This window comes from Saccopteryx bilineata, chromosome 7, assembly GCF_036850765.1.
Source record: "Saccopteryx bilineata isolate mSacBil1 chromosome 7, mSacBil1_pri_phased_curated, whole genome shotgun sequence".
NCBI lineage: Eukaryota > Metazoa > Chordata > Mammalia > Chiroptera > Emballonuridae > Saccopteryx > Saccopteryx bilineata.
Genome location: NC_089496.1, coordinates 95,565,496 through 95,578,563, shown reverse-complemented (window position 1 = coordinate 95,578,563; position 13,068 = coordinate 95,565,496). Strand labels below are relative to the sequence as shown.

Below are 13,068 nucleotides of genomic sequence, written 5' to 3'. Positions count from 1 at the left end.
GAGGCCATTGAACTCAAAACAGCCTGGTACTGGCATAAGAACAGGCATATAGATCAATGGAACAGAACAGAGAACCCAGAAATAAACCCACAGTTCTATGGACAACTGATATTTGACAAAGGAGGCAAGGAAATACAATGTAGTAAAGACAGCCTCTTTAACAAATGGTGTTGGGAAAATTGAACAGCTACCTGCAAAACAATGAAACTAGAACACCAACTTACACCACTCACAAAAATAAACTCAAAATGGATAAAAAGACTTAAATGTAGGCCATGAAACCATAAGCATCTTAGAAGAAAACATAGGCAGTAAGCTCTCCAACATCTCTCGGAGCAATATATTTGCTGATTTATCTCCATGGGAAAGTGAAATAAAAGACAGGATAAACAAATGGGACTATATCAAACTGAAAAGCTTTTGCACAGCTAAAGACAATAAGAACAGAATAAAAAGACAAACTATACAATGGGAGAACATATTTGACAATACGTCTGATAAGGGGTTAATAACCAAAATTTATAAAGAACATGTAAATTTCAAAACCAGAAAGCCAAACAATCCAATCCAAAAATGGGCAAAAGAAATGCATAGACACTTCTCCAAAGAGGACATACAGATGGCCAACAGGCATATGAAGAAATGCTCAACATCACTAATCATTGGAGAAATGCAAATTAAAACCACAATGAGATATCACCTCACACCAGCCAGAATGGCGCTCATCAACAAAACAACACAGAATAACTGCTAGTGAAGATGTGGAGAAAAGGGAACCCTCCTGCACTGCTGGTGGGAATGCAGACTGGTGCAGCCACTGTGGAAAACAGTATGGAGATTCCTCAAAAAACTGAAAATTGAACTGCCTTTTGACCCAGTTATCCTACTTTTAGGAATATACCCCAAGAACACCATAGAATGGCTCCCAAAGGAGAAATGCACCCCCATGTTTATGGCAGCATTGTTCACAATAGCAAAGATCTGGAAACAGCCCAAGTGTCCGTCAGAGGTCGAGTGGATAAAAAAGGTTTGGTACATATATACTATGGAATACTACTCAGCCATAAGAAAATATGACATCAGATCATTTACAACAACATGGATGGACCTTGATAACATTATATGGAGTGAAATAAGTAAATCAGGAAAAACTAAGAACTATATGAATCTATATATAGTTGGGACATAAAAATGAGACTCAGAGACATGAAAAAGAATGTGATGGCAACGGGGGTGGGGGGTGGGGAGAAGGAGAATGGGGCGAGGAAGGAGAGAGGGGTTGGGGGAGGGGAGGGGCACAAAGAAAACCAGATAGAAGGTGACAGAAGACAATTTGACTTTGGGAGAGGGGTATACAGCACAATCAAATGTCAAAATAATCTAGAGATGTTTTCTCTCAACATAGTACCCTGATATCAATGTGACTGCATTAAATTTAATAAATAAATTTTAAAAAATTTGCCTCACTTCACAGTCAGGCAATTTGTCCCTGTCCTCCCATTTCAACTAATTTAGTCATCAATCAATAAAATTTACATTGAAATTATAGAGGTTGTAAACCATAGATACCTATCCATGAGGCCAGCAATCTCGATATAACCAGACGTCAGTGACATCACAGGCTGGCAAATCAACATGGTTTCCCTCAAACCCAAGATCAAGTTTAGGGAACTCAGTGTCCATGAGGTGCAGGTTTCTTTTTTTTTTTTATAAAATTCAATGCAGTGACATTGATAAATCAGGGTACTATGTTGAGAGAAAACATCTCTAGATTATTTTGACATTTGATTGTGCTGTATACCACTCCCCCAAAGTCAAATTGTCTTCTGTCACCTTCTATCTGGTTTTCTTTGTGCACCTCCCCTCCCCCACCACCTCTCTCCTTCCTCGACCTATCCTCCTTCCCCCCACCTCCCCACCCCCGTTGCTATCACATTCTTGTTCATGTCTCTAAATCTCATTTTTATGTCTCACCTATGTATGGAATCATATAATTCTTAATTTTTTCTGATTTACATATTTCACTCTGTATAAAGTTATCAAGGTCCATCCATGTTATTGTAAATGATCCAATGTCATCATTTCTTATGGCTGAGTAGTATTCCATAGTACATATGTACCAAAGCTTTTTAATCCACTCGTCCTCTGACGGACACTTGGGCTGTTTCCAGACCTTCGCTATTGTGAACAATGCTACCAAAAACATGAGGGTGCATTTCTCCTTTTGGAGCCATTCTATGGTGTTCTTGGGGTATTTTCCTAAAAGTGGGATAACTGGGTCAAAAGGCAATTTGATTTTCAATATTTTTTATTTATTTATTAAATTTCATGCAGTGACATTGATAAGTCAGGGTACATATGTTGAGAGTAAACATCTCCAGATTATTTTGACATTTGATTGTGCTGTATACCCCTCCCCCAAAGTCAAATTGTCTTCTGTCACCTTCTATATGGCTTTCTTTGTGCCCCTCCCCTCCCTCAACCCCTCTTTCCATCTTTGCCCCATCCCCGGCCGCCCATCCCCACACCCCTGTTGCCATCACATTCTTGTACATGTCTCTGAGTCTCATTTTTATGTCCCATCTATGTAGGGAATCATATAGTTCTTAGTTTTTTCTGATTTACTTATTTCACTCCGTATAATGTTATCAAAGTCCATCCATGTTATTGTAAGTGATGCGATGTTACATTTCTTATGGCTGAGTAGTATTCCATAGTATATATGTACCAAACCTTTTTTACCCACTCGTCCTCTGACGGACACTTGGGCTGTTTCCAGATCTTTGCTATTGTGAACGATGCTGCCACAAACATGGGGGGTGCATTTCTCCTTTTGGAGCCGTTCTATGGTGTTCTTGGGGTATATTCCTAAAAGTGAAATAGCTGTGTCAAAAGGCAGTTCAATTTTCAGTTTTTTGAGGAATTTCCATACTGTTTTCCACAGTGGCTGCACCAGTCTGCATTCCCACCAGCAGTGCAGGAGGGTTCCCTTTTCTCCACATCCTCGCCAGCACTTATTCTGTGTTGTTTTGTTGATGAGCGCCATTCTGACTGGTTTGAGGTGATATCTCATTGTGGTTTTAATTTGCATTTCTCTAATAATTAGTGATGTTGAGCATTTTTTCATATGCATATTGGCCATCTGTATGTCCTCTTTGGAGAAGTGTCTATTCATTTCTTTTGCCCATTTTTGGATTGGATTGTTTGTCTTTCTGATGTTGAGATTTACAAGTTCTTTATAAATTTTGGTTATTAACCCCTTATCAGACGTATTGTCAAATATGTTCTCCCATTGTGTAGTTTGTCTTTTTATTCTGTTCTTGTTTTCTTTCACTGTGCAAAAGCTTTTTAGTGTGATATAGTCCCATTTGTTTTTCTTATCTTTTATTTCACTTCCCCGTGGAGATAAATCAGCAAGTATATTGCTCCGAAAAATGTCAGAGAGCTTAGTGTCAATGTTTTCTTCTAATATGCCAATACTTTTAAGGCTTACATTTACGTCTTTTATCCATTTTGAGTTTATTTTTGTTTGTGGTGTAAGCTGGTGATCTAATTACATTTTTTTGCAGGTAGCTCTCCAATTTTCACAACACCATTTGTTAAAGAGGCTGTCTTTACTACATTGTATTTCCTTACATCCTTTGTCAAATATCAGTTGTCCATAGACTGTGAGTTTATTTCTGGGTTCTCTGTTCTGTTCCATTGATCTATATGCCTGTTCTTATGCCAGTACCAGGCTGTTTTGAGTTCAATGGCCTCATAGTATAACTTGATATCAGGAAGTGTGATACCTCCTGCTTTATTCTTCTTTTTTAAGATTGCTGAGGCTATTCGTGTTCTCTTTTGGTTCCATATAAATTTTTGGAATATGTGATCTCTATCTTTGAAGTATGTCATTGGTATTTTAATTGGTATTACATTGAATTTATAGATTGCTTTGGGTAATATAGACATTTTAATGATGTTTATTCTTCCTAACCATGAGCACAGTTTATGCTTCCACTTGTTTGTATCTTCCTTGATTTCTTTTATCAAGGCTTTGTAATTTTCCAAGTACAAGTCTTTAGTCTCCTTGGTTAAGTTTACTCCTAGGTACCTTATTTTTTTGGTTGTAATAATGAAGGGGATTGTTTCCTTAATTTCTCTTTCTGACTGTTCATTGTTGGAGTATAAAAATGCCTCTGATTTCTGAGTATTGATTTTCTATCCTGCCACTTTGCTGAATTCATTTATCAGGTCCAGTAGTTTTTTGACTGAGACTTTAGGGTTTTTTATATACAATATCATATCATCTGCAAATAATGATAGTTTTACTTCTTCTTTTCCAACTTGAATGCCTTTTATTTCTTCTTCTTGTCTGATTGCTGTGGCTAGGACTTCCAGGACTATGTTAAATAAGAATGGTGAAAGGGGGCACCCCTGCCTTGTTCCTGATCTTAAGGGTATTGCTTTTAATTTTTGCCCATTGAGTATAATGTTGGCTGTGGGTGTCTCATAGGTGGCTTTTATCATGTTAATGTATGTTCCCTGTATTCCCACTTTGCTGAGAGTTTTGATCATGAATGGGTGCTGGATTTTATCAAATGCTTTTTCTGCATCTATTGAAATATCATATGGTTTTTCTCCTTCTTTTTGTTTATGTGATGAATCACATTGATTGATATACAAATATTGTACCAGCCTTGCCTCCCCAGAATAAATCCCACTTGATCATGGTGTATGATTTTTTCCATATATTGTTGGATCCGGTTTGCTAATATTTTGTTGAGGATTTTAACATCTATATTCATCAGAGATATTGGCCTATAATATTCTTTCTTTGTGTTGTCTTTGCCTGGTTTTGGAATCAGAATTATGCTCGCCTCATAAAAGGAGCTTGGAAGTCTTCCTTCCTCTTGAATTTTTTGAAATAGTTTGAGAAGGATAGGAGTTAGTTCTTTTGGAATATTGGTAGAATTCAGTTGTGAAGCCATCAGGCCCTGGACTTTTCTTTGTTGGGAGCTTTTTGATAACTGTTTCGATCTCAATTGGTGTAATCGGTCTTTTTAGGTTTTCTAATTCTTTCAGATTGATTTTTGAAGATTGTATGTTTCAAGGATTTTGTCCATTTCATCTAGGTTGTCTAGTTTTTTGGCATACAGTTCTTCATAGTATTTTCTTACAATCCTTTGTATTTCTATTGTGTCAGTTGTTATTTCTCCCCTCTCATTTTTAATTTTATTTATTTGAGTCCTCTTCTCTTTTTCTTGGTGAGTCTTGTTAAAGGTTCATCAATCTTGTTTACCTTTTCAAAGAACAACCTCCTAGTTTCATTGATCCTCTGTATTGTTTCTTTAGCCTCTATGTCATTTATTTCTGCTCTGATCGTTATTCTTTTCTTCCTTCTACTACATTTGGCTTTACTTGCTGTTCTTTTTCTAGTTCTTTTAGATACAGGGTTAAGTTATTTATTTGAGCTTTTTCTAGCTCCTTAAAGTGTGCCTGTAGTGCTATGAACTTCCCTCTCAATACTAGTTTTGCTGTGTCCCATAAATTTTGAGTTGTTGTATGTTCATTGTCATTTGTTTCTAGGAATATTTTATTTCTTCTTTGATCTCATTTTTAATCCATTCATTATTTAACAACCTGCTATTTAGTTTCCATATTTTTGAGAATTTTTGAGCTTTTCTGTTGTGGTTCAGTTCTAGTATCATGCCATTGTGATCAGAGAAAGTGCTTGATATGATTTCAATCTTCTTAAATTTGTTGAAACCACTTTTGTGCCCTAACATGTGGTCTATCCTAGAGAATGTACTATAGGCACTTGAAAAGAATGTACATTCTGCTGTTTTAGAGTGAAAGGTTCTGAAGGTATCTATTAAATCGAGTTGATCCAGTGTGTCCAATAAATCTGCTATTTCTTTTTTAATTTTCTTTCTTGAGGTTCTATCTTGTGATGTTAATGGGGTATTGAAATCTCCTTCTCTTATAGTATTGCTGTTGATCTTGCCCTTTAAATCCACCAAAGTATGCTTTATATATTTAGGTGCTCCTATATTAGGTGCATAGATATTTATAAGAGTTATATCTTCCTGTTGGATTACTCCCTTTATCATTATGTAATGGCCTTCTTTATCTCTTACTATATCCTTTGTTTTAAAGTCCAATTTGTCCGATATAAGTATTGCTACCCCAGCTTTTTATTCATTTATATTTGCATGAAATGTTTTTTTTCCATCCTTTTACCTTCAATCTATGTGTATCTTTTGTTCTAAGGTGTGTCTCTTGTTGACAGCATATGTACGGGTCCTGTTTTCTTATCCACGCAACTACCCTGTGTCTTTTGATTGGATCATTTAATCCATTTACATTTAAGGTTTTTATGATATGTAGTTGTTTATTGCCATTTTCTTCTTTAAAGCTGTATTCCTTTTTTGCTATATTCTTTTCCCACTCTGATCTATTTACAACAGTCCCCTTAACATTTCCTGCAGCATTTGTTTGGTTGTAATGAATTCCTTGAGTTGTTTTTTGTCTGGGAAGCTTTTTATTTCTCCTTCGATTTTAAATGGTACCCTTGCTGGATAAAGTAGTTTTGGTTGTAGGTTCTTGTTCTGCATTACTTTGAATATTTCTTGCCATTCCCTTTTGGCCTCAAGTGTTTCTGTTGAGAAGTCAGATGTCATCTTTATGGGAGCTATTTTGTAGGTGATAGCTTTATTTTCTCTTGTAGCTTTTAATATTTTCTCTTTATCGCTTAGCTTTCGTATTTTAATTATGATGTGTCTTGGTGTAGGTTTTTTTGAGTTTCTTTTTAATGGAGTCCTCTGTGGTTCTTGAACTTATGAGAGTTTCTCCTGCATTAATTTAGTGAAGATTTAAGCTATAATATAATTAAACAAAGTCTGTATCTCTTGATCTTTTCCTTCTTCTTCAGGAACCCCTATGATGTGGATGTTATTTCTCTTCATGTTGTCACAGAGCTCTCTAAGAGTTTCCTCAGACTTTTTGAGTCTCTTTTTTTTTTCTGCTCTGCTTTCATGCCTTCAATCCAGTTGTCCTCCAACTCGCTGATTCGATCCTCAGCTCTATCTATCCTGTTTTTAATTCCTTCCATTGTAGTCTTTATTTCTGATATTGTATTTGTCATCTCCGACTGATTCTCTTTTATACTTGCTATTTCTTTATTTATGTGTTCGTAATGACCATCCATTTTTGTTATAAGATCCCTAAGCATCCTTACAATCATTATTTTGAACTCCACATCTGGAAGTTTGATTATTTCCATATCACTCAGTTTATCTCCTGCAGGTGTCTCTTGTGTTTTCATTTGAATTGCACTTTTTTGTATTCTCATTATCTGAGTTTAGGTGTTTTATTTTTAGAGTTAGTTGAGTCTAGGCTAGGTGTTGTTTGCCTCCAGTTTTCAGTTGTGTTATTTCTAGGTCCTCTTGGGTTGGTATCAGCTATTATTTGTAATCCACTATCTGATTTTGGCAACTTTGAGGTCTTGATTTATTTGTTTTCTTAACAGGTGATAGTCTTGTTTACTGATCTCAGCAGGGGGCTTCCTTGAAACTGTATCCAAGAATGCAATGGGTTTAACCTGAGACTCTGAAGGCCTCTTCCACCAACTAATCTCTCTGGGGGCAGGGTGTTTTCTCCACTTCAGCAGGGGGAGGTGTATCTCAGATCTCCATGGAGACCTGAGTTACTGCACCTCCTCCACACTTCTTGTTTTCAGCTGTGTCTTGTTGTGCTGTTTGGAGCTGGAGAGATGTCTGGAGATCTCTGATCTAGAAGCAATTTAGTACTGTTTTGTGGAAGGGTCAGTCCCTCCTCCAGCTATGGCCACCTCCTGCATGGATGAGTCAGCTTTTTTACGTCGTTTTCTTCATTCCTTAGCCCCTCACAGTCTGTTTCTCTCTCTTTCTTTTCTACTTGTGAGATAAGGTGGTCTTTTCAACACATCTCGCTCCCTGGTCACCAGGCTAGTGGCTGTGAGCAGTATTTTCTGCTCTTTTCCCTGGAGTGATATCCCCTCTGGGCCCTTAGCTTCACCCCCCCCTCATTCCTTTAAGCAGGGGAGATTCATATGCTTACTACCAGGTTTGTTGTGGCTTCTTCTTTGCTCCTTGGTTTTTGAGAGCTGTTCCTGCAGTCCAGAGTTGGTTTTTCACACTGATTTTTTCTAAATTTATTTGTATTCCAGTTTGGTGGTGAGAGATGGGCATCTGAGCATCTGCGTAATCTGCTGCTATCTTCTAATTGAGGCAAAAAAATTTTAATTGAATTTATTGGGGTGACACTGGTTAACAAAATTATGTAGGCTTCAGGTTCACAATTCTGTAACACATCTTCTGTACACATTATTGTGTGTTCACCACCCCCCAGTCTCATCTGCATCCATCACCATTTACCCCTGTGTAGCCTTTGCCACCTCCCCCTGACACCCCAATATCACCACATTATTGTCTGTGTCCATAAATTTTCTCTCTGTCTCTCTCTATTTTATTTATTTATTTTTGTCCTTTATTGTCCAATCTCTCTTATGACAGCGTGGATAAACCTGGACAACATTATGCTAAGTGAAATAAGGCAGTCAGAGACAGACAAGTACCATATGACTTCACTTGTGAGTGAAATCTCTTTTAATAAATTTTCAGTGCATTCATGTATTTCTTAATGCCTCCTTGTAGTTCTCAGGGCCTTCTACTGCTGGCATTTTTCTAATTCCCATTTCTTCTCTTCTGCCTGGGTTCTGGTTGGCTTCCCACTTGGGTCAAGAAAAGTACCTAATTTCCCCTATTGACATAAAAAGGGTAGAAATTTCTGTCCTTGGATTTGTAAACATTAAATAATATTTGCATACTGAGTGCTGAGCACAGAGCCAGGTACTTGGAAATCTTTCAATGCATGTTAGTAAGCATTTGCCGGTTCACTTCTCATCTCGAGAAATGCAGTTTTTATTGGTTTCATTTATCTATTCTTAATTTTAAAGGTTTATTGGTGTTTGGGAGCAAATAGAAATAAAAATATTCGGGTAATAATCATGGCAGTATATTAAAGTATCTACAAAGAGGGGACATATAGAAAGCATTCAAGTAGGGCTTGAAATGACACCAGATAATCATTCAGCCTAAAGAACCCTTACACAGAGTAGATAAAACTCTCAGACTCCTCAGGAAGGAAACGGGAAAGAAAGAAATAATCATACTTCCCCTTTATATAACATTTATCACATTAAACAGGCAGTTAATATAATAAGGGTCCCATTTGACATGGGTCAACTGAGGCACACTTAATTACTGAACCCAAAACAGTGGTTCTGTTTTCTTTTTTTAAGTGACATAGTGTAAAATGTACAGATATTAAATGTGTAATTTGATGAGGGTTGACAAATGTTGAACATGGTTATAATAGACAACATCTCAACCAAGATAAAGAACATTTCCATTAGTCTAGACGGTTTCTGTACTCAATGTAATTCCCATCCAAACCATAAGTGCCTGCTGTTATGACATCTCTCACCATAGATTCGTTTGGCCTGCTGTTTAACTTCATTTAAAAACAAAATGAAATCTTGCAAGATAGATACTTCTGTGCCTGCCTTTCTTGACTAGCTATAATGATTTGAGATGCATTAGTGTTACTGTGGGTGTTAGTATTTCATTGGGGTTTTTTTTTTTATTGCTGAATAACATCTTTTATATGCATTTAACAAAATATCTTTGTTTATTTCCTGGTTGATAAACATTTGAGTTATTCCAGTGCACAGTTATTTCAATTGAAACAGCTTTAAAATTCTTGGCCAAGTCTTTTGTAAGCCACAGATTTCCTCATTTTTCTTGGATAAACTCCTAACAGTGGGACATGTTTCATTTTATGAGAAAAAAGGTAAACAATTTTCCAGAAGTATTTTACCACTTTATTTTATCAATAACATTAGGAGAGTTCTGGTTGTCCCTCATCCTCATCAACATGTGTTATTGCATTTCTTTTTATTAATCTTATTTTCTGAAATTTCTATTCCTGTCTCATGGGCATGTAATACATTGGGTTATCTGCCATGTTATTATTGATCTGTAGAGGGTTTTGGAGTCAAGGTCCAAGGCCTTTTTCAGATATGTTTTGCAAGAGTTTTCTTAGACTATGTCTTGTCTTTGTCGTGGTTAATGATGATTTTTGATAAGCAGAGTTTTCCATATATATGAAGTCTAGTTCACCTTTTCGAAGTCTAGTTCACCTTTTCTAAATCTTTTTTTCTAAAAATTATGGTTTTTGTCATTTGTGTACACTCTGAGAAAATCTTTGTTTTGTAACTCCATGTTTCTGTAATATTATCATATATTCCTCTGCAAAGTTTCTCAGTTTTTGTTTACATGTTTGAATTTTGGACTCATCTCAATCAATGGTTTTCCTAGCACCATTTGTTGAAAATACTTTCTCCCTTGTGTTATCTCTTCTGTAAAAATGACTTCATCGTATATACTGGTTCTATTTCAGAACCTCTGTTCTGTTCCATAGTTCTATTTACTTACAAGTTACTACAATGTCTTGATTATTGTAGCTTTATAGCAGGTCTTGATAACATGTAGTGGAGGGAGCAGGGTGGGCAAGCAAGGCTCCTAAGGGCAGAATATTTAAGGAGGCACACACCCACTCAGAGTGTTGGAATTCCAGGGCCATCACTTGCAGGATTTTGCCTCCTTAAATTTTTATTTTATTTTAGTTTCTTGGGGTGAAGGGAGGCAGGAGAGAGACACAGGGACATCGAGCTGTTCCTGTATGTGCCCTGATCCAGGGAATCAAACTGGCAATCTCCATGCTCTGGGACAACACTCCTATCAACCAAGCTATCTAGCCAGGGCTTAAATTTTTACCTATTGACAGAGACAGAGAAAAGAAGGGATAGAGAGGGTAGGGGGAAAGAAAGTATTCATTTATTGTTCCACTCAGTCATGCATTCATTGGTTGTGTCCCCGTGTGTGCTCTGACCAGGGATTGAACCCACAACCTTGGCATTTCTGGATGGACACTCTTAACCAACTGAGCTATCAACTTTATCATTTCTAATTTTGAAAACCTAACTATTAGAATTTTGATTGAGATTACTATGAATCTCTAAATCAAATAAGATGAATAGACATCTTGCTAGTATTGATTTTTCCAGTCAATGAACTTGGCATATCTTATTTAGTTCTTTTTTTCTTAGCAGTATTTTGTAATTTTCTCTGAAGGGTCTTGCATTTCTTTTACTATATTATAAACACTTTTTCAAATTTATATTTTAAATTTTCAACTGTTTTTTGCTAGGATTTAGAAATGTAATTGCTTTTTGTATATTGACCTTACTTATTGGACAGTATAATGCATAATAGAAATAGGAAAGTAAGCATTCATTACTGTTCTCAGTCTTTTTTTTTTTTTTTTTTTCCATTTTTCTGAAGCTGGAAACAGGGAGAGACAGTCAGACAGACTCCTGCATGCACCCGACCGGGACCCACCCAGCACGCCCACCATGGGGCGACGCTCTGCCCACCAGGGGGCGATGCTCTGCCCATCCTGGGCATCGCCATGTTGCGACCAGAGCCACTCTAGCGCCTGAGGCAGGGGCCACAGAGCCATCCCCAGCGCCCAGGCCATCTTTGCTCCAGTGGAGCCTTGGCTGCGGGAGGGGAAGAGAGAGACAGAGAGGAAAGCGCGGCGGAGGGGTGGAGAAGCAAATGGGCGCTTCTCCTGTGTGCCCTGGCCGGGAATCGAACCCGGGTCTTCCGCACGCTAGGCCGACGCTCTACCACTGAGCCAACCGGCCAGGGCACTGTTCTCAGTCTTAATGGAAAAATATTCACTATATAACCTTAAGTCAGGGGTCCCCAAACTTTTTACACAGGGGGCCAGTTCACTGTCCCTCAGACCGTTGGAGAGCCGGACTATAAAAAAAACTATGAACAAATCCCTATGCACACTGCACATATCTTATTTTAAAGTAAAAAAACAAAACGGGAACAAATACAATATTTAAAATAAAGAACAAGTAAATTTAAATCAACAAACTGACCAGTATTTCAATGGGAACTATGCTCCTCTCACTGACCACCAGTGAGAGAGGTGCCCCTTCCAGAAGTGCGGCGGGGGCCAGATAAATGGCCTCAGCATGCGGCCCGCGGGGCCATAGTTTGGGGACCCCTGCTTTTTTCTACCTTTATAGTGGTGATTATTTTTCTCTCTCTCTCTTTCCCTCTTTTTTTTTAGATTTTATAATTATGGTGATACATTAATTGTCAAATAGCAAAACAAACTTTCATTCTTACAATAACCAACCTAATCAAAATATATAATCCTTTCATATATTCATATAGTGGTGATTATCTTTCTCTCTCTCTCTCTCCATCTTTTTTTTTAGATTTTATAATTATGGTGATACATTAATTGTCAAATAGCAAAACAAACTTTCATTCTTGCAATAACCAACCTGATCAAAATATATAAATTTTGAACTCAATTTGTTAATATATTGTTAAGTATTTTTACACCTGTGTTTATGAGGGTTTATATTTTGTAATTTTATTTTCTAATAATGTCTTTATCAGGTTTTGGTACAAATATCAATACCAAAATGTTACTCTAGTGTCATGAAATCGGTTAAGAATAGTTTGATTAAGAATAGTTTGATTAAGAATAGTTTGATTAAGAATAGTTTGGTTAAGAATAACCAACCTGATCAAAATATATAAATTTTGAACTCAATTTGTTAATATATTGTTAAGTATTTTTACACCTGTGTTTATGAGGGTTTATATTTTGTAATTTTATTTTCTAATAATGTCTTTATCAGGTTTTGGTACAAATATCAATACCAAAATGTTACTCTAGTGTCATGAAATCGGTTAAGAATAGTTTGTTCCTCTACTATCTGAAAGATTTTAAATAAGATTAATGGTATTTAGCATCAATAGTTTATAAAATTTAACTGTGAAACTATCTGAGACCAGAGAGTTTGAGGGGAGGGTGTAATTATAAATTAAGATTTTCACAAGTTTAGGGCTATTCACATTTTTTGCTTCTTGCATCAGCTTTGTTAATTTG

The 13,068-nt window shown here is 36.8% G+C and overlaps 1 non-coding gene across 1 annotated transcript; it reads right to left on the bottom strand.

Moving 5' to 3' along the window:
* Positions 1–11,723: 11,723 nt before the first annotated feature.
* On the bottom strand, positions 11,724–11,799 carry TRNAA-AGC (transfer RNA alanine (anticodon AGC)). Its single transcript has one exon. It is a non-coding gene; the product is annotated as a tRNA-Ala (tRNA).
* Positions 11,800–13,068: the final 1,269 nt, after the last annotated feature.